The 24,214-nt window shown below is 46.0% G+C and overlaps 2 long non-coding RNA genes across 2 annotated transcripts in view; one reads left to right on the forward strand and one right to left on the reverse strand.

Moving 5' to 3' along the window:
- The window catches only part of LOC130544021 (uncharacterized), a 363,074-nt gene that overhangs the window by 326,670 nt on the left and 12,190 nt on the right, over positions 1-24,214 (forward strand). The window lies entirely within an intron of this gene.
- LOC130544020 (uncharacterized) overlaps positions 1-24,214 on the reverse strand; it is a 35,592-nt gene that overhangs the window by 9,358 nt on the left and 2,020 nt on the right. The window contains exon 2 of the long non-coding RNA XR_008959881.1: positions 11,620-11,765. This is a non-coding gene — a long non-coding RNA (uncharacterized LOC130544020). The remainder of the gene's footprint in view (positions 1-11,619; positions 11,766-24,214) is intronic.

Here is a 24,214-nt window from a genome sequence, read left to right on the forward strand (position 1 = left end):
TCTTGTCGTCTCGCAGGCACGTTCTTCCATCTGTCTTTATTTTAAATACATTAGATACGTGTTTATATATTGCATGGGCCTATGCAACTTTTGTAATCTCTCTCAACCATGTGTGCGTGTTACAGCCCCTGTGGGGAAACTTGACCATTTGCAAATATGTACGTCCAGCCAGTGAGATGGACTCTAACATCGGGGAAATAATTTAGGACTAGAGGACTTGTTCTGATTTGAGTTAATAGAAGGGGGCGGGGGACCTCATAGTAAGGACCTACTTGAATAGCTCTTTTTTCCATCCAAGGGAAATTCCCAAATCTTTTCTAACAGATTACATTGTTCATTCTATAAGTCCAAACAGCAGTAACTTCATCTTAGCATTATTATTAAGCTCTTTTTAGACGGCTTGTGCTCTGGTTCTGAAGGCCTTGAAATGTTGCCTCTTTGCAAATGGTCAGGTTTTCATATATGCCAGGACATAGTGAATTGTTTTAAAATATAAATATGAAATGTTGGTTTTGCTGCTGGACTCAAATATTTTAACTACACTTTGCCAACGAAAATCTCTGGTTTATTTATGATTTCTTTGGTATGTGATGGTGTATAACCTCACTTTTCTGCAGCCTCGTGATTCTGTAATAACCTGGCAAAGTGGTCCATACCTATTTGCATCATCTTCCGGGTGTTTTAATACCCAGTCAGCCATAAAAATACTCAATGACACCTCAGCCGGTCGAGATGAAGATCTAATGGAGACCTAAAAGCATAATCTTATGCATGCTTAGATATCTCTAAGGAAAAGCCTGAGCAGAATGAATTGCAGATAACGTGACTGCTTCATGGTACCAGTTTCCATAATAGTCTGTTACAAAAATAGTGTCTTCTCTACCCTTCCATGTACAGCTATCAGCGTGACCTTGGGGCATTCCAGAATAGTCTAGGCAGCCAAGTAGGCTCAGTAACCACCCGAGCTCAGGCTGGAGACTTGATCTCTTAATATTGCTTCCCACAGCTCTACTGGGGCAACCTCCCCAACGAAGTCTTGCACATGTCTCCCAACAACTCAATGGTCAGGGACTGTATGCTATGAAATAGACCATTCCACCCTGCAAAGGAAATAGTTACAGAACGTCCACTCCATCCAGGATGAAAACAACCTGCTCCGTTTTCTTTTTGGAGTTCAAATCTGGACCCTCTTTGTTCCAAAACCGCATTTTCACTTGTCTTTGCAAAATTAAAAGGCTCAATGAAGTCCACAAAAACCGGTTATATTTTTCTCCATATCTCCACCTCCTGTACCACAAAGAAATGCTAGAAGCTTTGAAATGACAAATTCCTTCACTTGCACATTCTCAGTTTACAATTCTCAAATACTGTAAGCCAAGCTTTTTTTTGTCACAGGACTTGAGAACAAATGAAATTTGGAACTGTTTTCACATAATCTCCCCATAACTAGGGGAGAGTCTAAACAGTGTTTTCTGAGGATCAAACCTTAGGGCTCAAAGTCAAAGTCCTTGCGTTTCCTTTTCTCCTTTGGGAGGTGAGCTCTTCTACAGCCTTGCTCTCAGGTACAAAGACCAGCTCTGATGGGAGGGTCACAGGTCTGTTTTCTACTTCTATGGTAAACCCAATTGACTTACATATACACCTGAAGCAGGAAAATTGAGGCTGGACCATGAATCCCCAAGTAAGGGAGTAGGCACCCAAAGTTTAAAAAAAAAAAAAATCAGCAGAACAAATGAATCTGGAGAACAAGAGATTAGGCCAAGTCAGAGTGGACAGGGTGGACTGACTGGCTGGAGCATGGGCACTTGGCTGTAACCATTTTCTCAACTCTCTGCTATTGCCCCAAGAGGGAAGGAGAGGAACACCCCTATCCTTCTGATCCAGGTAGATGCTGAGACCTAGAAGAAAAGCAGATTGTGACAACCCCAATTGTGGGTACAATCCAGCCTGTACCCAGGCCCCAACCTGTCGTGGCCCCCCACTGCATATATAGCTGGAAGCATGTGGAAGAGAAGAGCCTGCAGCAGAGGGAGGAGAGGCGGGGATGCTAAGGGCCTTGCCCTGGGTACGGGCATCTGACGGCAGTAAACAGAAAATCAAGCATTATGGTTGTAGCATGTGGATTCTCTAGGAAGCCCCAAAGGCCACCAACTGGGGCCAGTCACCCCTGGGAACATGGACTTGTGTGGAATTATGGAAGTAGATACTTGCTTTGGGTCGAAGAAAGGGATTTAGTAAAACTGCAGAATCTGGGGCAGGTGATGGGGGCAGGGGGTTGTGATTTAGCCACACTACTACTCTATTGCTCTCCTGTAACCCCCAGTGTGCTAATCTTTGGGGGAAATACAGGCTATCCAAGTTTCATTTCCATTTGTTTCTTATTAAACACAGCTCATCACATTCCTATGGTCAAGACAGAGCCCATTAACTTGCAGGAAGCAGTGTAGTACTGTGATTAAAAATTGAGATCCTAAAGTCTGAGCCAAGGTTCAAATCCAAATTCTAGCACCTAATTATGTGACCTTGATCAAGTACCTTAGCCTCTTGGTGCCTTAATTTTCTTATCTACATAATGAAAGCAAAAGATTTCATCAGAGAGAGCGCATGAGCCAGGGCAGGGGCAGAGGAAGAGGGAGAATCCTGAGCTGACTCCGAGCTAAGTGTGGAGCCCAACATGTGGCTCGATCCCAGGACCCCGAGATCATGACCTGAGCCAAAATCAAGAGTTGGATGCTTAACTGACTGAGCCACCCAGGTGCCCAATGAGGGCATCATATTAATACCACCTCAGACTTCTGAGGAAGTAGTGAATCAGTTCATAATCATATGCTTTTTTTTTCTTTACCCTTATTTTTGCATCAAAGTTTCTAAACTTAGATTTTGTGTAAATTTTTTTCTTTTTAAACTATTTGTCTCCCCTTCCAAGAGCAGGGACTAGGATCTAGAGATCGTTGTATCCCCCTTGTCCAACCCCAAATCAACATCTTAGATGCTCAAAGAATGTTTGTTGAACGATCCCTAGTTATCTTCAGTTCGTTTACTTTCTAGATGTTCTCATTAGAACGCAGCACAGGAAAGGGGACAAGTGGTGAGTGTTAAATATCTTAGCACCAGCAGCGCTTTCTTAACAAAAACAAAAAACAAAACAAAAACAAAAAACAAAAACCACATGCCTCCTTGTGCTAATCATTTCTCCAAGAGAAATCCTTTCTCCAAAGAGAACCTGGAACCCCTGGTACCTTAACCTTAAGCTGTTTTCTCATCTGAAACAGGAAAACATGGCATCTTGGTCGGCAAGCAGGTAACCTAACCTCCATTTGAAATTCTCAGGAGGAAATGTTGATACTATTTTAATGGAGGGTAGAGAGGAAGAACTTACTGGAACTAAATGTCTATATTATACATAAATAGCTGTTTGATTTCCAAAATCTTTCTGCCAATGTTGGCTTGAAAGGGAAGGGGTCCTCATGCATGTAAACACTCCCTTTGTATTGGCAAGAGGCTGCGAATCAAAAATTTTCAAAGATAAATTTTCCTCTGCTTGATTCGTCAAAGGGATGTCCACTTCCCTTGTCCATATTCACTGTCATGTTTGAGACCTGAGCAGGTTAGATCTAAACCAATCGAGTCCGAGCTTTAGGACCAGCAAATGCTGAATTTACAATCCTGTACTCAGAAACCCCTGAATAATTGAACTAAAAAAGACACCAGCCTCCTGAATAATTGAAAGGCCTGTGCTGCACAAAATCTGTCTTCTCCAGCCCTGAAAAGTAGAATTGTTTTCACCTGCGGTGGGTGGAACTGTTTGCAGAGGGGACCGCAGCAGGAAGCTTGTCAGGGCACTGGTACCAGACTGTGGGGTGATTATGCGATGTGGAAAGTATGTGCCTGTGATGTCTTAATTATGGCTCCCTACTTGTTTGGTCCTGCAGGTAATCAGGGATGGTTACAGGAAAACGTGACCCAGATCAATGAAGGATGGAGGAGGTGGGGACGAGCACAGTGAGCCAGCAGAAGTAAGGTGTGTCTCATGCTGTCAGGCCAAACTAGAGACTGAGTCACAAATGTGAGACCCAAAGGAGCCCACCAGTCTGGGGGCTCAGGGCAGGAGGGACCCCCCCCCCACTACTCCTTTGGCTGTCTTGCTGCTTTTGTGTAAATCTTGCAAAGAGAACATGTCAGAAAGTATTCCATTCATTCTTTTTTGAAAAGATCTTATTTATTCATGAGAGAGCATGCGTGCATGAGCTGGATAGGGGGGTAGAAGCAGGCTCCCCACTGAGCAGGGAGCCCAAGGTGGGGCTCAATTCTAGGACCCTGGGATCATGACCTGAGCTGAAAGCAGACACCTAACCATCTGAGCCACCCAGGTGCCCATCCATTCATTCTTTTATGCTTTACCGAGCACCTACCATTTATGCTTTATTGAGCATAAGGTATCATCTTATATATATTAAACATCTTCAATAATGGACACCATTTAATGAGCACCTTCTAGGCACCAGGCCTTGTGCTAAGTTAAAGGAGGTTGTATAACTCACTGTTACAAGAGAAACTGAGGCTCAAAAAGGTTAAGTAGCTTACCCATGATTACTTAGCCTGCAGATGGCAGGGCTGGCGTTGGGACCTAGGTCTCTTGGACACCAGAGTCCACCTTTTCTGCATCACAATATATCACCTTCCTCTTAAATCTTTTCACAAGGATTGCTGGCAGACAACTGGAAGTTAATTTGGGTGGGGGGGGTAGAAAACGTCGAGAGGGAAGGCATTAGGAAGGTGTTAACACCAGCTAGAGGAAGCTAGAGCAGTGCCAAGAACACTGCTGTACTGTGTATTGGGAATAATGTTTCTCATTTCCCATTTTGCAGTTTATGCTTAAGAAAGAGCACTTACCTGGCGCTAGAAAGGAGTTGGGTTTCTGTTTAATAATTTTTAGTAAGACTTGATCTCAGCAGTCTTCATGGGAATGATTCAGCTTTCTGTTCTGATGAATGATTGAGCTCTGTCTCGGTGGACAGGGTCTTCCTTGTCCTCCAGACATATGAAACGGCATAGTTCCCACGGTGGAGGGTAATTATCAGTTGCAGCCCTAGAGTCAGATGCTTCTGGAAGGCCACATCCCTGGGTTCATTTATCACAATGCTCCAGAGGACTGGGATGGAGGTGCCATCCCTGCTCTCTGATTTAGGAGTCCTCTCCGCTTCCCAGAAGATCCCAGGGGCCCCCAGCTGGACACGGATGTCTGGGTGGTCCCGCTGAGGCTGAATAAAAGGAGAGGCCTGGGTTCTATTTCTACCTATTCGGATTCAACTACATTTATTGGAGGCTTGACACCTGCCAAGGACTCTCATGCTTTCCCATGTTGTTTCATTTTACCCCCACACCTCTCTAGGAGGCAGGGATATTTTTCACCTGTTGGGAATAGGGAATAGGGATGAAGCATCCTGCTCATTCAGGCACCCTTGATAGAGGAAAACCCAAAAGCTTCGACCCTCACATCCAGGAGTTTTTCCATCTCCTAGACTGAGAAACTCATGAAGCCATCTGTACCAACATGTACGTTTCCCTTAGGGATTCTGAGCAGCTCCTTCTAGCACCAACCCCCGCCCCCCAGATGAAGTCAGAGGTGAGCAAAATACAAGGGGCCTGTTCTGTGAGCTCAACGGACCATGGAAATCACAAATGAAGTTCGAAAATCAATCTATAAGGTTTAGGGAGCCGGCACACCCCTAACAAGGGCACATCTGAAGGGTTCCTGTCAGTCCCCCTTCTCTCCCTCCTCAGGCTCCTTCTAGCCCTGAGACGGTTCTTGCTTGCATGCCTTTTGGACGCCCAAGTGTGACTATCTGAGCTCTTGTGCACATCCCTACCCAAATCACCACCAGGAAAAAGCCCACCAGGTCCTGGAAGTGAGCTGAGGCGAAGATTGCCAGAAAACCTACAGGATTCCTAGTTAAATTTGAATTTCAGATAAATAATAAATCATTCTTAGCATTAAATATGTTCTAAATATTTCATTGGACATATTTATACTAAAAAGTTATTTTACTGCTTATCTGAAATTCAAATTTAAATGGGCATCCTGTATTTTTCTTTGATAAATCTGGCAACCCTAGCTGGAGCCCTGTGGTCAGGGAGTTCCAGGAGCCTGAGTATCCAGAGTAGAGCCTAAAAGGGATCAGGTAAGAGGGAAGGTGGGTCCTGGGTAGGCAGAGCCTCCTGGGGAGAATTTAATCCCTGTGGCTGTAACTCAGGGCTGCAGACTCCTTACCTCTAAAGCTCTGGGCCAGAAGCAGGGACCCCTCTTGCCCAAGTCTAAGGGCAGTTACTGGTAGCAGGAGGCTTGGATGGGGACACAGGACAGTCACCCAGCTTGAACTTTGGAACAAAGAGACTTGGGCTCCACCTTGGGCCTTGGGTACAGTCTCAAACTCTGAGCCCCAGTGTCTGAACTGTGCATAAAAAGGAAGTTTGCTGGGATTAATATTTTAAGAAACCTAGCCCCACGCTCAATGTACTGTAGGTCTCAATACTAGCAGCTTTCACCCTTACCTTAAAAAAAGCAATCTAGGAAAATGCTTTGAGTTTTTTGCCGTTCGGTGATTTGTTTGTTTTTGTTTGTTTTTTTGGGTCTTGTTTTGTTTTTGCCATTGAGTCGATTTGCCTTAGCTGAGCTGAAGAAAGGGGTTTCCATTGCCCATTCCTGGACTGGGAAGGTATCACTCTGTTCGGTAGTAGCTGCCAGTGAAGCTTAGGGAGAGAAACTGGGGCTTGAGTATCCCAGGAGAGGTGAGGACTTGAACTCTTCCCTCTGGGAAATCCATATCCCTTTCTCTCCCTCTCCCCTTCTCTCCCCCAGTGTTCATTCCTGTCCCTGGGGCCTCATGGGAAGGTGCGGCCCCGTCCTCTTCAAGGAAGTAGGGAAGGAGAGGGAGCAGAGCAGCCACGTTCCCTGGCCTGAGGTGCTATGATGTAGTTATTTGCTTAATTCACATCCTTGCTCTTCCATCTTGGAAGAAGTCTGCCTTGGATGAGAATTTAATCCCTGTGACTGTAACTCAGGGCTCCACACAAAGGCGGCCCAACAAGCTCACCCCAAGGCGAAGCGTGAGTGTTGGAGGAAAGACGTAAATGAATTTGGAACTTCATGAAAGCTAAGGATCCTCTTGACTTCAGTTTCGCTGCTAACCACCACTCAGGGTATCTTTCTGCTTGAAAGTCAAGAGGGAGAAGTAGAGGAGTGGAGGGGGGCTTTGAGGGTCAACTGGCTCAGAGCCAAACTGAGCCACTTCCTTTTTAATTCAGGAGACGTAATGGAAATAGAATTATCTTCAACTGTAAGGCATTCGGGTTCATTTCTTTCACAGATTATAGCAGGGTTTAAAATGACTAGGGACTGAAACAACCTTGGAGTTCTCTCCTAACCAAGTCCAGTCTCTGCCCTGAAAGCCCACTGCATTGGTGGCCCTTCTGCCATATACATCTAAGTCAATCGTGAGTCTTCTCCAAAAGTGGAGCTTTCTCTTCCCTCCTCCTCCTCCTCCCTTCAGATCCATTCTTGTCCTAGAAGGGATTCTTCACCTTTTTTTTTTTTAAGATTATTTATTTATTTATTTGACAGAGACAGACAGCCAGCAAGAGAGGGAACACAAGCAGCGGGAGTGGGAGAGGAAGAAGCAGGCTCACAGCGGAGGAGCCTGATGTGGGGCTCGATCCCATAACGCCGGGATCATGCCCTGAGCCGAAGGCAGACGCTTAACCGCTGTGCCACCCAGGTGCCCCGGATTCTTCACCTTTTAAATTACAATAAGAAAGAAATGATAGGAGGAAAAATGTAGACCCCTAAGCCAAGAAAACCCATGTGTCTCCAGACTTCACCACTGCCTTTAGAAACATGCAAACATTTTGCTCACCTGGTGGTAACGGTGAAGTTTTTGTTCACCTATTCATGTTAGAATCTGAGAAATGACTCCTTTAGAGGAATACACAACTTTTCCACTTGAGTGAGTTCTGAAATCCTCAAATAATTAAGCACCCACTACATGTAGTAAAATAAGCACTATACAAATTACCAGCTCAATTTAGCAAATGTTTATTGAGGGTCCGCTAGGGAAGTGGGAAGCCTAATGATTAAGAGCATGGGCTCTGAACTCCTTACCTGTGGCCTCACCTTGACTCCACCACCTACTAGTTGTGTGACCTTGAGGAAGTTACTTTTAATCCCTTTGAGCCTAGCTCCTTCGTAACATGGACTACGAGAGTACTGCTTCATTGGGTTGTTTTAAGGACTAATTGAAATATATGGCAAGCATCCATAGTGCCTGGCACAAAGTAATTGTTCAATAAACTAGTCAGGGCCTACAAAGATGATCGCATGGTCTTTGTCCTCAAAGTCTTTGTCTCTATGCTTACTACCTTGAGTAGGAATAAAAGCTGAAAATTGCCATCTATCTTGGGAGTAGGGTACACCACCATGTTCGAGGGGCATATTAGGTGTGTGTGTAGGAGATTGAGGGATTGGCTCGTGTCGGGTAATCATGGGGACTGAGAAGTCCCACTATCTGCCGTCTATAAGCTGGAGGCCCCGGAAAGCCAGTGGTATAGTTCCACCCCTAACCTGAAGGCTTGAGAACCAGGAGAGCTGAGGAGATAAGTCCTGATCAGAGTCCTAGGGAGAACTGATGGGAGAACCCATGGGAGCCGATGGTATAAGATCCAGTCTAAGTACAAGAAGACCCAGGACCACCGGCAGGAGATGATGGATGTCCCAGCTGAAGCACAGAGCGAATTCACCCTTCTGCCTTTGTTCTCAGGCACATTGGATGATGCCTGTCCACATTGGTGAGGACAGTCTTTACCCAGCCTACCAATGAAACCCTGTCACAGACACCCCCAGAAATTGTTTTACCAGCTCTCTGGGTGTCCCTTCACCCAGTAGTTGACACACAAAATTAATGGTCCCATGGGGCCATGAGCCACTAAAGCCAGTATAGAGATGGTTGGAGGGGAACTGGAGGAGAATAGGGCAATCGAGCCAAGTCTTGAATGCTTATTAGCCTGGATTTAGTAGCAGCCAGAAGGAACAAGAACAGCAGAGGCAAGACCGAAGGTTATGGCTTCTTAAAAACAGGATTGCTGCATTTATTGCTGTCTTTTCTCCTTTCCACCAATACCAGATCCCCTCCAAATTAAATCTAGTAGCTACTACTCCCAAAGTTCACCTCTTCATTCTCCTATAAAGTCTACTCTAAATTCCAATGACCTACAAGCCTTCTGCACCAAACACAGCTTCCGCCCAGAGCACCCTATCCCTCACTCCCCATTCTATGCACTGAAGCACCCCAACCCAGTAGGTTCCAGCTACCAGCCCAACTGCAGGAGACTTGCCATTCTTTGTCTTTCCTCCCCACAACCTGCAACATGAGCTTGGCTAAAACGCTTCTTTGCCTCATTTTCCTGTCCATAAGATAGAAGTATGTGCTCTGGCCAGTTAGATAAAAGGAGACTCGTAAGCTACGATGGCCCTTGAAGTCTCGAGAAATAGGGCTGAAGAAACACTACTTACAGGTAAGAAGCAGCGAGGGGCACCTGGGTGGCTCAGTTGGTTAAGCATTTGACTCTTGATTTTTAGCTCAGATCATGATCTCAGGGTCATGAGATTGAGCCCCATGTCAGGCTCTGTACTGGGCATGTAGCCTGCTTAGGATTCTCTCTCCCTCTGCTTCTTCACCCCTGTTCATGAGTGTGTGTGCGCACACATTCGTGTGCGTTGTCTCTCCGCCCCACCCAAAAAAACAATAAACAGGCAGTGAAAGAGGAAGAGCATCTGACTCCATATTTTGTTGGGTTAGTAGGTTGGTTTGATCACATCCAAGGTTGAATAATTGTTCTCAATCAACTACAAGCAAGGAAATCCAGAGCTTGGACTCCAGCAAGATAAATCTGCATATGTTCAGAATTATCCTCCAAGTCCACTAACTGCAGCCGCTCCAGCAGGAGAAGCCGGCTGTCCTACAATAGGGCCTCGACCTCTACTGCCGTACACGGGAGGGGAGGAGACCGGGGGAGAGGTGCCTGGTAATTCGGGCACAGGGGTGGGTATGTTGGGGGTTTTCCTCTTCTCCCCAGACCTGACTCTGGGATGCAACACCTGAGAAGGGAAAGAATCCCCACCCCCAAATGGCTGCAAGGAAAACATCCTGATGGTAATTAAAAACAGAAGTTAGCTAAAGTGGAAGTAAACATCGCTCAATGAATGGCTTTGTCATTTGCCAAAACCTTAGTTCTTCGCTGCCTTCATTTAGTTAATTAGTCTTTCACTATTGATCTGCTGCTGTCAACTAAGCAGTATATGCAAACCACATCTCTAACTCCAGCCTGTTCTGTGAGCCTTAGAAAGATGGAAGGGAGGGCCTTAGAAGAAATCTACAAGCCCGTTGCAAAATGAAAAGTTTCATTTCCCGTGCATAAGGTGCCAAGACCTTTCTTCAATAACCCAGCAGTGTTTTAGTTCTCAGCTGGTGGAATTTCAAATTAGCAGAAGCTTCTGTGGTTTCTTACAGACCTCCTTGGTTAGAGGAAGGGACTCCGCTCCCACCCCTATATTGTTTTCACTTCTCTTATTGCTAAGCTTGCACTTACATTCTTTTTACTTTCTCTCTGCACAATTTTTAAAAACTATAAATTAGCACCTTCATTCCCTCATGGCTGACATCTGCTGCATTTCAAGTGAGCAGGCATTAAAATCCTCTTTTCATGAGACTGTCATAATCGGAAAAGTACATAAGCAGAATGCTGATGGACTGGCTTCCTTTTTTGTGATTATATTTATGAAATACTTGATACAATGAGGTACCATTTAATTTTGTCACATACTAAGTAGTATAGGATACTTTGTTTGTAATATGTACATATACGAGTAGTAAAAATATTTACACATAGGGCGCCTGGGTGGCTCAGTTGGTCAAGCATCTGCCTTCAATTCAGGTCATGATCCAGGGGTCCTTGGTTGGAGTCCCAGGGAATCTCCCTCTCCCCCTCCCATTGCTCCTTTTCTCTCTCTAATAAATAAAATCTTTAAAAATATATATAAACATACTTGGGAAATGATAAACACCACCTTCTGTAAGTGAGGAGACTTTTGACCTACGATTATTCTACTAGCCAACTTGTAAACCTGCTTACACACACACACACACCCTTACATGGACATACCCATTCTCTCTCAGTTTTGTTCTGTGTATGACAAAGGAACTCTGGAATTTGCTTACTAACCTAGAGAATGTCTTAGAAGACTTAATTTTTCCTTTAAAGAAAAGGCAGAGGAAATGAGTTTGTTGGTGGCTGGGGTGGTTAATGACCCCCGATTTGGGGGGGCTTTGATGGCCTTCCAGTAACTCCCCTCATGGCCTCATTTGGAGGCTCAGACTTGGCTTGAGGCCAGCGTGGCAAATCAAGGCTCATGAACTGTCCTCTTTGGGAGATTATTTCTTAGGTTTCTTGATTTTTATTGGTGGACAGGAGGAGCAAGGAACAGGGAACAGGAAGGAGGACCAAGCTGGGATGTCTAAGCTCAAGCAGGATGTCCTGCTGCCCTCCCAGCCGTGAAAGTGCGCTCACCTTGGCCCAGCGGCCCATGCAGGAGGGTTTAAGTTAATTCAGGGAGTCTGGACAGCTTTGAAGGGATTCCTTTACGAAGCTTCAAACCTCCGAGGAGCACCCCTGACTCTGGCAGTCCAGTCAAGGTAGTTTCGAGGAACAATGAACTCCGAGGGGAAAAGAAAAAAAAAATCACGTTAAAACATGTACCTCTAAGCAGCAATGGGCCAGACTCCAAAATGAATCTTTATGAGCTTCCAAGGAGACAGTGAAGGGAAGTGGGACCACGTGAAGAATCAGATGAGGATGTCAGCATTGGAGACTGCAGAAAGGCGGAAGCAGTGTCTGTGAAGGGAGCCCTCAAGCCAGCAGCAAGGGAGAAAGGAGGCCAGGTGGCCCTCACCCCCAGGCCGGCCAGGGGATCCGCCCAGCCCTCCACGCTGCCCTCCTGTGAAATGCGGGCGGGCAGCCCTCCCATCCTGCCAGATTGACGCCCTGCCTTTAGTGGCGACTCAGAGAGGGAGCACAGGCGCTGAACATCCCTGAAATTCTGCCTGGGTTCCCAATGAAAAATTGTTCTGCCTTCAAAGCCAAATGGAAGTTTGGTAAAAGCATGTGCTTTCCCCTTAGGTTCCAAAGAGAAATTAATACCCCCGTCTCGATGTGCATTTGTGTTTTCCTTTTTCAAGTGGAGACGAGAAATGATGAAGGAGCCATTCTATGAAAACAAAAGTATTACAGAATAACAGTACCATTTCTTCACAGAAGCAAGCCCGTTCTTTTTTCGGGGGGGGGGTTGTTTTGGTTTTTTTGTGCTTTTTGTTGTTGTTGTTTAAAAAAAAATGTGCGATTTACTCTAAAGTCCATCAAACCTAGCACAGGTTTACCTCGAATACAAAAAAAAAAAAATCCTGTTTTTGATAGGGCGTCCTCATGATGATTTACCCCCATTCCATTTTTTTTTTAAAGATTTTATTTATTTATTTGACAGAGATAAGAGACACCCAGCGAGAGAGGGAACACAAGCAGGGGGACTGGGAGAGGAAGAAGCAGGCTTACAGCGGAGGAGCCTGATGTGGGGCTCGATCCCATCACACCAGGATCACGCCCTGAGCCGAAGGCAGATGCTTAACCGCTGTGCCACCCAGGTGCCCCTACCCCCATTCCATTTTAAATGCTGTGCGGTGTTAATGTTCTCAAAGCAGACGTCTGAAATGATGTCCATACACGTTGGCAGGAGTTAGCACCAGCCAGAGAGTTCACAGGAAACTCCCATCCTCGGCCATTTATTCCTACAGAGATTTTGATTTTGCCCGGAGAAAATCTTGTAATAGGAAAGATGGAAAAAATAATTTACTGCACTGCAATCCCGTATTAGGCGCTAGTAACACAACAATGGATGGAGAAAATTCTCATGGTACATGGTTCCTGCCCCCAAGGAACTCCTACCTAATGCGGGAAGTAAGGAAGGTGGCGAGGGGCAAGAGAATAGGCCTTATTATTGAGCCGGGTTATCAAGTTGTGTGGAGTAGACATGAGGAACAATGGTTTCTGGAGGACCATAAATGTTTCCAGGAAAACTACACTTAGATGATACTGGTGAAACAGAGGGAAGGGCATGCCAGAGACCAAAGGCCAGGAGGAGTGGAAGTGTGAGCTTCTCTGGGAGCGGGCAGGAGCCCAGTGTAGCCAGAGGGTGGGGACTGGGAGGGGCCGGGAATGGCTGAAGACAGGCTGGGAATGTGGGTCTGGAGCCACAGAGCAGTTTGTCAGAGGCTTGGATTGCTGTGCTAAGCAAGGTGGACTCCCAAGTTAGAGGGAGGGCAATAGTCAATGGTGAACAAACAGCCCAGTCTTCACGGGTTGCGTTGGAGGGGAAAGAAGATAAAGATTGTGCAGTAAGGAGCGCTTGAACTATGGTAGTAGTGGGGGGAACCAAAACAGGGAGAGATGAAGTCTGACTGGATTTGGAGAGAAGGAGGAGGTGAGCTTGCGAGAAAGTTCCTAACCAGGTGCTTGACTAAAATAGGAAATAGTAGTTCACATCTGCTATGTGCTGTTCCCTGCCAGATGCATACTCCCCATTCTAACTTAATTCTCGCTACATCCCTCTACAGCAGGCACTACTGTCCTACCCACTTTACGGGTGAGGAAAAGGAGGCAAAGAGAGCTTTGGTAAATATCCTAAGGTCACAGATGAGTAAATGAGGAAGCCAGAATTCGAACAAAGTTTGTAGTGAGTGTCCAGGGAGACTAGACATTATACTGCCCACAAAGGAGATGGGGTGTTTAAGGGAAAGAAGTTAGATCACGTGTATACGTAACTGAGATGGCAGCAGGTACCAAGACAGAGATGGCCACTGAAGAGTCGGAAAAATAGGGTTGGCACTTGGAGATTCATTCAACAAGTAGTTTTTTAGCATTTACTATGGATGTACCTGGTCCTGTGTCAGAGACGGAGTTAAGACCTCACCAAAATATTTACTGAACACCCACAAAGCAAAGTATACACTTTTAGCGTATATCGAATTTTAGTAAAGCAAATAATTTTCATCACACAGCTGAACACATGCCCTTTAAAATAATCTGGAGATAGCTCCTTCTATAAAACAAACAATTTACCCCTTAAGTACCTGTTTTTGCTATTTCAGAATTACTCATACTGGCTTTCCTTAAAGCAAAACACCCTATAAATGTATAAAAACTCAGTCAGGAAGAAAGAGTTCATTTTTAACTTTATGAATGATTCAGCACATGTGTTGGGCTCAGGAAATAATAAAATAAATATATCTCAGTTATGTTGATAGAATTTAACAGGAAGGCCACAGTAATGAAGGGTTACCCCTAAGTAAACAGAATGCAGATTCTACCCACCCCCAAGGAAAAAGAGGAAAGAAACTCAATCCTGAAGTTCATGAACACTGGCGGGGTGGGAACAGGGCCCACGTTTTGGCCTGTCCTGGCCCCTCTGCCTCGGTTGTACCATCTGCACAACCAGGCACACTAGCTACAAGCATACCTCAGATGTCCTGCCTGGCCTAGCAGAAGAGCCCATGAGGGTTTCTAGCAAATCCTTCTAGACCTTCCACCTGCCCCCCCCCCCCCAACAAAACCTCTGAGTGAAATCTGTTCCAGGTCAGCCTCTAAAGGGGGAGAGGGGAACAGCACCAGGATCCCTGTTTCCAGAGAACGCGACTTTCTGGTACCTATTTTCTGTACCAAATGACCATTCTACAGTGTGCTGCATAATTATACGGTGAGATTCCTTTCACAGAAAAACATCTGAGACCGTTTATATCTTGAACTTAAATAACATCTTCTGCTAAGTACTTCAACTGACTTTCAGCTATCATCCTATTAAATCTCCGTAGATTTCTATATTGAAAATATTTTTCAGCAGTGGCCTGAAAATCAAGGCAATTCCATGAATCTGCACTCTAGCTGAGAACCTTTACTGACCGATTCGCCCACTGGAGAATCGACAGATGGTTTCCTTCTAGAGCAAATCCCATGGCGCTATCATTCTCGTTCCAGCCATTATGGACCTTTGTCAGGAGCTCTAAGATCGTACAGTCAGTCTGGCCTCTCACCTCACTCCATACTTCAACTGTGTTCCAGTTAGGGGCTTTTCAGGTGACTGTCACAAAAACCAAGAGGCCATTTAGTGTAACAGTTAAGAGCATGGGCTCGAAGCCAAACTCCCTTCCTGTGCAAACTTTCCAATCTCTGTGAGCCTTAGTTTCCTCGTCTGTACAATGGGAATAACAGTGCCTCCGACTATGCTCACGAGAATCAAGTTACTACAAAGTGCTTGGATAGTGTAGGCACATGGGAAGCACTCAACAAACACTGCTTGATCAGATCTACACGCATAGGAAAGGAAGAACAGCAGAAAACCTGGATTCCGGGCCCAGACCTCACACCAACTAGGCATGTGTTCTTGAGAAACTCAACCTCTCTGAGACCCCATTTCTGATTCTTGAACTGGAATGGATTATTCTAAGCGGCTGCTTTTGGAGAGATGGCTGTGGCTGGCACCAGTGGTGACGCCATGGACCCCTGTGGGAGTTTCCACCAGGCCACAGTTTGGCTCCTGTAGGTCAAGACTTCTGCAGTCTTGCCTCAGGGCCCTAAGAGATATTGAAGAAAAATCCCTAAAAGGAAAGAGCATTTCTCTGGCTCTGCCTCACAGAACTTCCCCTCTTATCAGGGACAAATGAACTAACCAACCACAATCCTGTGTACGACTATTTCTGGCATTTATTTTTCTGAAGAACCTACATGGCAGAGCTCCTAAAGAGCCTTCTAAACAATAAACAATGAGGGATCCTCTAAACAGTTGCTTCCTCCGGAGATCTGCCCACGGTTCTTCCTGCTCCTCATCTCTCTTCCTCTCCCCGTGGAACCTGTTCGATGTACGGCCACAGTCTGCCCAGGCAAGGGAGCATCACAGACAGAGCAAAAGCTCAGATCCCACAATCCTGTGCTCAAAGTAAAGACAACAGTGTCATAGACCCTGGTGTCAGCCTCCCTGCCTAGGAGTCCTACAAGCTGTGTGACCTTGGGCAAGTTGATTAACTTCTCTGAGCCTCCATTTTCTCAGGGGAAAATATGTGAATAATAAAGGACCTACCTAACACAACTGCCTCAAAGATCAGATGAAATAGTGCATGTCAACACTTAGGGTTGTGCCAGCCCAAAGCGAGTGCTCAATAACCATTAGGGTTATAACTATCGTCACTTGGCCATTTTGTAGCCATGAACTGTGGACCCGTTCCCTAAATTCCCTGAGCTTCCGTTTCCTTATCTGTAATCTGGGGGACAATAAAGGGCTTCCAGGTTTATCATAAAGATTAGATGAGATGATCCGTCTGAAGTGTCTTCGCTCCTAGTAAGCACTGAGACAAGATCTGCTGTTATCCTATTAGCGCGACAATTACATCAGTAAGAAGTGAGGAAGGGGTGGTTACCATGCCTGAACAGACTCCCAAGGCTGACCTCTCGGAATCAGGAAATAGATCTATATAGATTCCTGCACTCCCCCCCGACTCGGCTCTACCTTTAAATAAAAGAAAATGTGTCTTGCAGAATTTCCTTAGGGATTCAACGAAAACCAAGAAAAGTTACATCTAAAAGTGGTTTGGGGTGAAGGCCCATTTCCCAGTTTTGCTGAATGATGCTCTTCGGGAAGGATTTCAAGCCAAATCAGTACAAGAAAACTGCAAAAGCCATTGTTGTTAGGGTTAGCCCAGCCCTCCTGTGTGCAGCATCTTACTGCGTTCGCAGAGCAGCCCTAGCCCGTAGCTAGAGAAAGGATCACTAACCCTGTTCTGCAGGTGAGAAAACTGGGAACTGGAAAAATCAATCCTTCAGCTCTGGCTAGGGAGGGATAGAATCCGAATTAGAACACAGGTTGCCCAGGGCACTTGGGTGGCTCAGTCGGTTGAGCCTCCGACTCTTGGTTTTGGCTCAGGTCATGATGTCACGGTCGTGAGACTGAGCTCAAGCTCTTCACTGGGCGGGGAGTCTGCTTGAGATTCTCTGTCCCTCCCTCTGCCTCCCCCTTTGCTCACCTCCCCCCACTCTTTCTCTAAGTCAATAAATGAATAAAATATTTAACACACACACACACACACACACACACACACACACACACACAGTAGCCTAGCCCACTGCTCTGTAAGCCATCTGCTCAAATGTTTAGTGGTTGACCTTTGGACCACAGGTGATGAGCCCCCACCTGGTGCCCATAGCAGACACCACCAATCAATAGTAGTTCTTTTCTAATGAACCCCAGCATCTTTTCAACACAGTCCTTTGGGACCCATCAGCACTTGATCAAATCTGTCAGGTGAGGAGAAACCTCTCCATCACCCAGGCACAAAACCTTAAAGAATGAAAACTCCAATCCCTCCAGCAGGGACCCGTCAGCTCCTAGAAATAGTGTGTGCGTGCACATCTCCTGTGAGCGCACTGAACACTCAAGCATAGGTCTTAGATGAAGGAGAAGCCAAGTCACCTTTAGCTAATGTCTTCCTATGGTGAAGGGCAGTGTTGAACTAGCCCTATCTTCATATTTAAAAAAATCTTCCATCCGGGCACACATGTAAAATCGCCCAAGTCTTCAATACTAGGCAGCCCGAATAAAATGCACGTCTGGGTCACGCACAGCTCAGAGGCCATCATTTTGCACCTTCTGCCATAAATCAAGTCTTGTGATCCTTGCCTTCTCTAAATTCTGAGCATCCGTTTGAGCTTCGTGCCCTGATTCCTGGAAGCACAGCTCTCACCTCGATTAATGAGATCACTAAGATGCATCTGGAAGGGCTGCTGAAAATATGCAAGGCGCCAGCTGGCTCCAGTGTTGGCCTTCTCCAGACAGAGGGGTCGGGGTTAGTTTCTGCCGGGCGTAGCCCACAGGGAAGGAAAAATAGTGGAAAAGGAAAGACCCCTCCTCTTTAACGTGGCAAGGAAAGCCAGAGAGAGAAGCGCAACCAACCTTTGGGAAAATCTGGAAGGTTACGTTTTGTCTGAGAATTTCCTCTCCACTTCCCTCTCTTCCCAAACCTCTGATACTCCTTGGTATTTCCTCCCAACAAAGTTTCCCGGATTTCCCCCCACCCTTATCCCTTTTTCAGCACCCCTTCTAGAAGAAGGACATGCGTCCAGTAAATCCTGTTAAGTTTCCTCCCTCCCTCTCCAATCTGTTCCAGCAAGTAAAATAGATTAATGTAAACAACAAGGAGAAAATGATCAAACTGTTAGCCGAGGCTTTCTCCAGTGCGAGCTGTTATGGTTTATATTAAACACTTCCATATTTGCCAACTCCACGGTCATTAACAACCAGCATTTTTATAACAGGGGAGTTGTTTTTCCACAAAGAGAAATTAATAAGGAAAAGTAAGTGTCAAGGATTAATGTTATATTACTACAATGATTACAACTGTAAGATTTATCAGTTAAGATACCTTGGGCCACAGTGTGTGTGTGTGTGTGTGTGTGTGTGTGTGTGTGTGTGTGTTTTAGAGGTGGGGGAAGGGGAGAGAGAAGTGATCTTAAGCTGGGCGTGGAGCCCAATGTGGAGCTCAATCCCACAACCCTGAGATCATGACCTGAGCCACCCAGGTGCCCCTAGGGTTCTAGCAATTTTTAATACCTTCTCAAACTGACAAGCAAAAAATATTTTTTAAAATAAAGGTCTAGAGGTGGGATGGTTCCAGCTCAGTGATTCTCAAAGGGTTCTTGCTGTCTTCCCTCTGCCACACACAGTGTATCAGTTGTGCCAGAAGCAGCTTCCCGCATAGACTCAAGATGCTGCTGTGGTCCCAGACACCCCAGCCATGCACCACCCTGCCCAGTAGAGTGGTGGTATGTTCTCTGTCTCCTGGGAGCAAGGACATCTTTCCCAGGAGCCCCCAGCTGACTTTGCCACATGCTTCACTGACCAGGACTTCGATCACCTGCCTGTTCTTAGATGAATCATTGGCAAAGAGAATGACGTTGCCATGAATAGCTTAGGCAAATTGTTTGGGATGGGACAGGTATCAGGAAGCCAGCCCGAAGGACTACAAGATACTGTGTTCACATTGTAAATAAAAGATGGCTAAGGGGGTGCCTGGGTGGCTCAGTCATGCCTTAGGCTCAGGTCATGATTGGGATTGAGTCCTACATCATGTTCCTTGCTCAGCAGGCAGTCTGCTTCTCCCTCTGCCCTGCCCCCCCAACTCATGCACGTGCACGCATGCTTTCTCACTTGCGGTCTCTCAAATAAGTCTTTAAAGAAACTGCTGTGAACAATAAGATCATTTTAAAAGTCATTTTGAAGAGCTCAAAGTCTACAAATAAGACCGTATCAGTCAAAAGGATGAGTCTGGAAAGGCATGTGGGTTGTAATTCTAATATTACTCTACATTTATGTAGTAATTAATAGTTTGCACTTTTCTCACCAGTTGCACCATTGAGGTGCCCTATCTCTAGGGATAGCGCCGCAACCGTTATTCCGTCTTCCAGAAAAGAAAGCAGTTGATCATTTTGCCTGTTGCCAAATGACTAACGAGATCGAGGGGGGACATGATGCCAGGCTTTTGGCTACTAGTTCGCACATCCTTCTGATACACCATATCCCTCTCTCCAGAAAAACGCCGAACAGGGGCAGAGCACTCTGATTCTTTCCCCCAAGTACACACATCTATAATCTCGTTTCCTTCTCAGCACAACCCTGTGAGACCTCCAGCAAAGGTGGAATTACTTTCATCTTACAAATAAAGGATATCAAGGTCCAAGCAGGCTGATAGCAAAAAACTCAGGTTTGGGTGAGTTGAACCCATTTTTGTTTCGTTTCTTACTACCAAATGGTAGTTTTGGTTTTCTTTTTTTCCTTCTTCCATACCCCTAGTTGGCTCTCCGTACCTAGTCCTAAATAGGCAAGGATGCCTCCAAAATATGAGACCCCATTCCAACTGTTGACTCTCTAGAACCCCTTCCAGCTCCAGGCTCCACTGGCCTTCTGGTGTGCCTGACTCAGCAGCTCGTGTTGCCCCATGAGCTCCCGACAGCTTTCCCTCCTGCTTGTCTCAAGGCTCTCTGACCTTCCAATGGGATCATTAGCTAATCTTACCAACGAATCGGCTGTGGAAAGACTCCAGCCTCATGGCCTTCTAGGAAAGAAGAGAGGCATTCTAGAGAAAAGGCTCCCACTTGGTAGTCTGTCCCGAGGCAATCATCCCTCCAGTGAGCATTTTAGGGCAGGCTAGAGGGAAGTCTTGCCCCTTGGAGTTGAGGTGGGAGCCGCCACTCCTGTGAGGATCCTAGAGGCCGGCAAAGGCAATGATGTGAGACAGCCAGAAAGAGCCTTGACCCGAGCGTAGGCTTGCCTACTCTACGATCCAAGTACCTGAGGTCCCATTTGCAAAAATAGATTAACTCCAGCTCAGCCCGCTCGGAAGAGTTTTTATAAAATATTATCAAATCATTTGTGACTGAGATGGGAGTCAAACAGATGTATAGTTATTTAATTTCATAGCTACCTCTAAGTGAGTGGATGCCTTTTCATTTGGCATTTCCCTGGCAATGGTTGCTTACCCTGTCTCCTTTCTGAGTGTAACAGGAAGACAAAAGCAGAAAGATTAGATCCCACTGCTATTTATCCAAGTCTAAGGTTCTAGGGTAGGGTTCTTCACCCTGGCTTTATGTCAGAATCATCTGGGGAGACACTGGCTTGTCCGACAGTCTGAACTCTATTCCGAACCAATTAAGAGGTGGCGTCCAGGCATCTGCCCTCTTAAGAGCTCCTCAGATGATTCTCTGAGCAGCCAGGGTTGAGAACCACTGCACTGGGGTGATCCGGGAGCAGAGAGATTAATTAGAGTCTTTTTCCTTCAATCATGCAACCACACTTGAGGGACTGCGTGACAACGATCCATTCACAAGGGGTCAGAACATCCTCGGTCTTCCTGCTCGGCAACTGGGTCAGCGCAGGCAATGCTGTGTCCTGACCCATTCTGGGCACGGCAATTACTCTCAGAACTACTGGAGGTTTCCTCTCAAAAGCTTTAAAATGTGACTTGGGCTTGAAGAAGGGAAGCCATTGAAGGAGCATCGTGTGGGAGAGAGGGAATATGAGGTTGAAAGAGCTAAAAGCAAAAAGAGAGACAAAGGCAGGCAGGGGGTGGGGCACAGAGAAGCGGCAGCAGAAAATAAAACTGCTGATCGTGGCTTTCAAAATTCAGACCTGCTTTCAAACCATATGGCGGAGACATTAGCTTGCCTGTAATTACTACAACATTCTCCACTGCAGAATGACTTTCATTAAAACCCATGGATTGAGGCACTTGGAATTTGTGAATAATTTTGCTTTGAGCTCTGGCTCTATTATGCTTCTGTTTGGAGTTGATATTTTTTAAGGAGAGAGATTCCACTTGTTCATCAAGCAACTATTTTGGAAATAATGCCATCAAAATCAATGTAATGAGCATTTGTTTAGCACCCATTGTGCGCCAGGCTCTGTCCTAAGAGCGGAGAGTGAGACTCGATGAAGAGTGTTGACCCCATCCCTTGGCCACATCCATTTGACAAATCTATTCATGTCAGCGTGTCAGGCCCCCTGCGAGGTGCAATGGAGCTGGGGTATCCCTAGAAGATGATACAGACGATGACTTGTAGGGTCACGTGGGCATAACCCCTCAGACCTCCATTAGTCTGTTTCAGGTAGCAAGAAGAGAAGGGCAAATGCATTCATCCGTGACTCCAGGGGCACCCGGGCTAAGTCGATAGTGACCCCCAGCCAGTGAGCCAGGAAATAGGCAGGAGTGGCAACTTTTGGTGTCATGATACAGTGAGGTTCTAAGCAGGCTCCTGGATGGGGGAGCAGGGGCCATTACTCTCTCTAGAATGGAATGTGAACAAAATAACCCCCAAGTTCAGGGTTTAGCACATCTAATATCTATACCCTATTTCTCAGCCATGTACCACTTAGCCCAGAGATGACCAGCGGTTTCATTTTTCATATCCTCTCTGATCCATTGGTAATGACTGCCCCGGGTGCTGCTGCTGAGGTTTCTGGGCTCAGTGAGGCAAAACGTTCTGTGACTGATTAGTAATGTCTGCCATGGGAGGGGCATAAAAGGAGAGTTTCTATCCCTCACTTATGGCAGTCTCCTTTGTTCTTGTTGTCTGTGGCTGTCCAACAAACCCCTGCCCACAACAGTCCTTTAACCAGTGGCTTCAAACAGCAGTTCTTTATCTTTTGTATGAGTCTGCACTCTAGGGAAAAGCTCGGAGGAGACCGTTCACGTCTGATGCACACAGCATCAGTGGGGCAGCTCATTTGAGGCTGGAGGATTCACTTCTAGGATGGCTCGCCCGCATAGCTGGCTAGGTGGTCCTGCCTCTTGGCAGGGAGCTCAGCCAGGGCTATCGGCCTCAGTTCCCCTCCACCTCCGTGTAAGCCTCTTTAAGGAGCAGCTTGGATTTCTTCACAGCCTAGTAACTGGGTCCTGAGAGATGACGGCAAGTACAAGAATCTTAAGACCTGGTCCTTGAAACCTACCTGAGGTCACTGTTGCCATATTCTATTGAAGATTTTTTTTTTTTAGTTATTTGACAGAACACAAGCAGGGGGAGAGGCAGGCTCCCCACAGAGCAAGGGGAGCCCGACGCAGGGCTCGATCCCAGGACCCCGGGATCATGACCTGATCCTGAGGTAGCTGCTTAACCAACAGAGCCGCCCAGGCGCCCCTCACACTCTATTAATCTACCACACTGTTCTTATATCTCCGGAAGCAGGCCGAGCCCAAACTTCAATTGTTGGCTAACATTACGATGAAAGAGTGTGGGGAAGTTCAAGACAAATGGATTGGGGAGAAAAATGGTTTAGAATGTGAGACTTGTGAGACTTACTGTCGCAGTCGACTCTGCTCTGCTCTGTCCTACCTGCTAAGCCTCTGCTCTGTGGTACATTCTAGGAATGTCAAAGGCTATACAGTGAAGGCCTAGAGTCCTGCAAGGCTTTGTCAACATTCCAGGAAGTGGGGTGTCTGCTCCTGTACTTCATGACTTCTTCTCCCTCTCTCCCTTACCCACTGAGCCCTACACTTTCCCTAGTGTGGCTTCTGCCCAGCCACCACCTTCTGGCTTCTCTGCTCATCCAGTGCTTCTCTTCTCTTCTCCTACCCTTACAGGCTCTGTCATCACGCATTATAAATTCTGTGGTTTGGCAAATCCAACTTCCAGGCATTGGTGTGTGCAGGGGAGAGACTAGGCTCTATCTAGAGCTGTGCACTCAGGGAGGGCTTTCCGATGACCCTGTTGATGATTCTTCTATCTTAGCCAGGTACTAAGGCAACCTTTGGAGTCCATGAATTCCAAACAGGCTTGTGGCTCTTTTTATTTGCTGCTGTTGTGCCCATTGAGCATGAAATGGCTCACAAGGGAAGAAAGAAAAGAAACTGAAAAGAAAAAAAATAAAACCCTAAGACACACACACACACACGCACACACACACACACTTCCCCAAGGTGCATAAGTGTGTGTACAGCAGTATTGTTCTCTTTGCATAATAAAAATATTCATCTATTTGCCTTTGGTTACCAAAAGCTTAATCATTCTTAGATTATCAGAGGATTCAGCACTTACGGCTAGCATAAATTAGAGACTCCATCAACCTGGTTTTAAAATTGGTTGTGGGTTTTCTGAGGCCTAGTGTTTCAGCTTCTACCCAACACCTAGAAATTCTCCCAAGCCTCCTGGTCTGTCATGTACATGACCAGATTGATTTGATCCTAATTGTAATTAGTATGACTAAATATTTTTCAAAGCTTAGAGATTTATAAACAGACAAAAGTAGAAGCAACACTCGCCTAACCTTTAGAAATTTTAAGCTCCTGAGATTAAAACCTGCCTCATTATAGTTGTCAGCCAAGCTGAAGAGTCTTGCATCCTTCTGTAGCTGGCTTACTCTACGCCAGTGGTCCAAAGCCTTCTACTCATGCCAGATGCATTCATACAGCAAGACAAAGAAGCATTGGTGCTAGAATTAAGTTCCTCCTCAAACTAGCAGTGTGAACTTGGCCTCTGGGAGATGGCATGTACATAAATAAGAGAAGAGAACCGTATTTAA

The sequence above is a fragment of the Ursus arctos genome, unplaced genomic scaffold (genome assembly GCF_023065955.2).
Source record: "Ursus arctos isolate Adak ecotype North America unplaced genomic scaffold, UrsArc2.0 scaffold_18, whole genome shotgun sequence".
NCBI classification, from domain to species: domain Eukaryota; kingdom Metazoa; phylum Chordata; class Mammalia; order Carnivora; family Ursidae; genus Ursus; species Ursus arctos.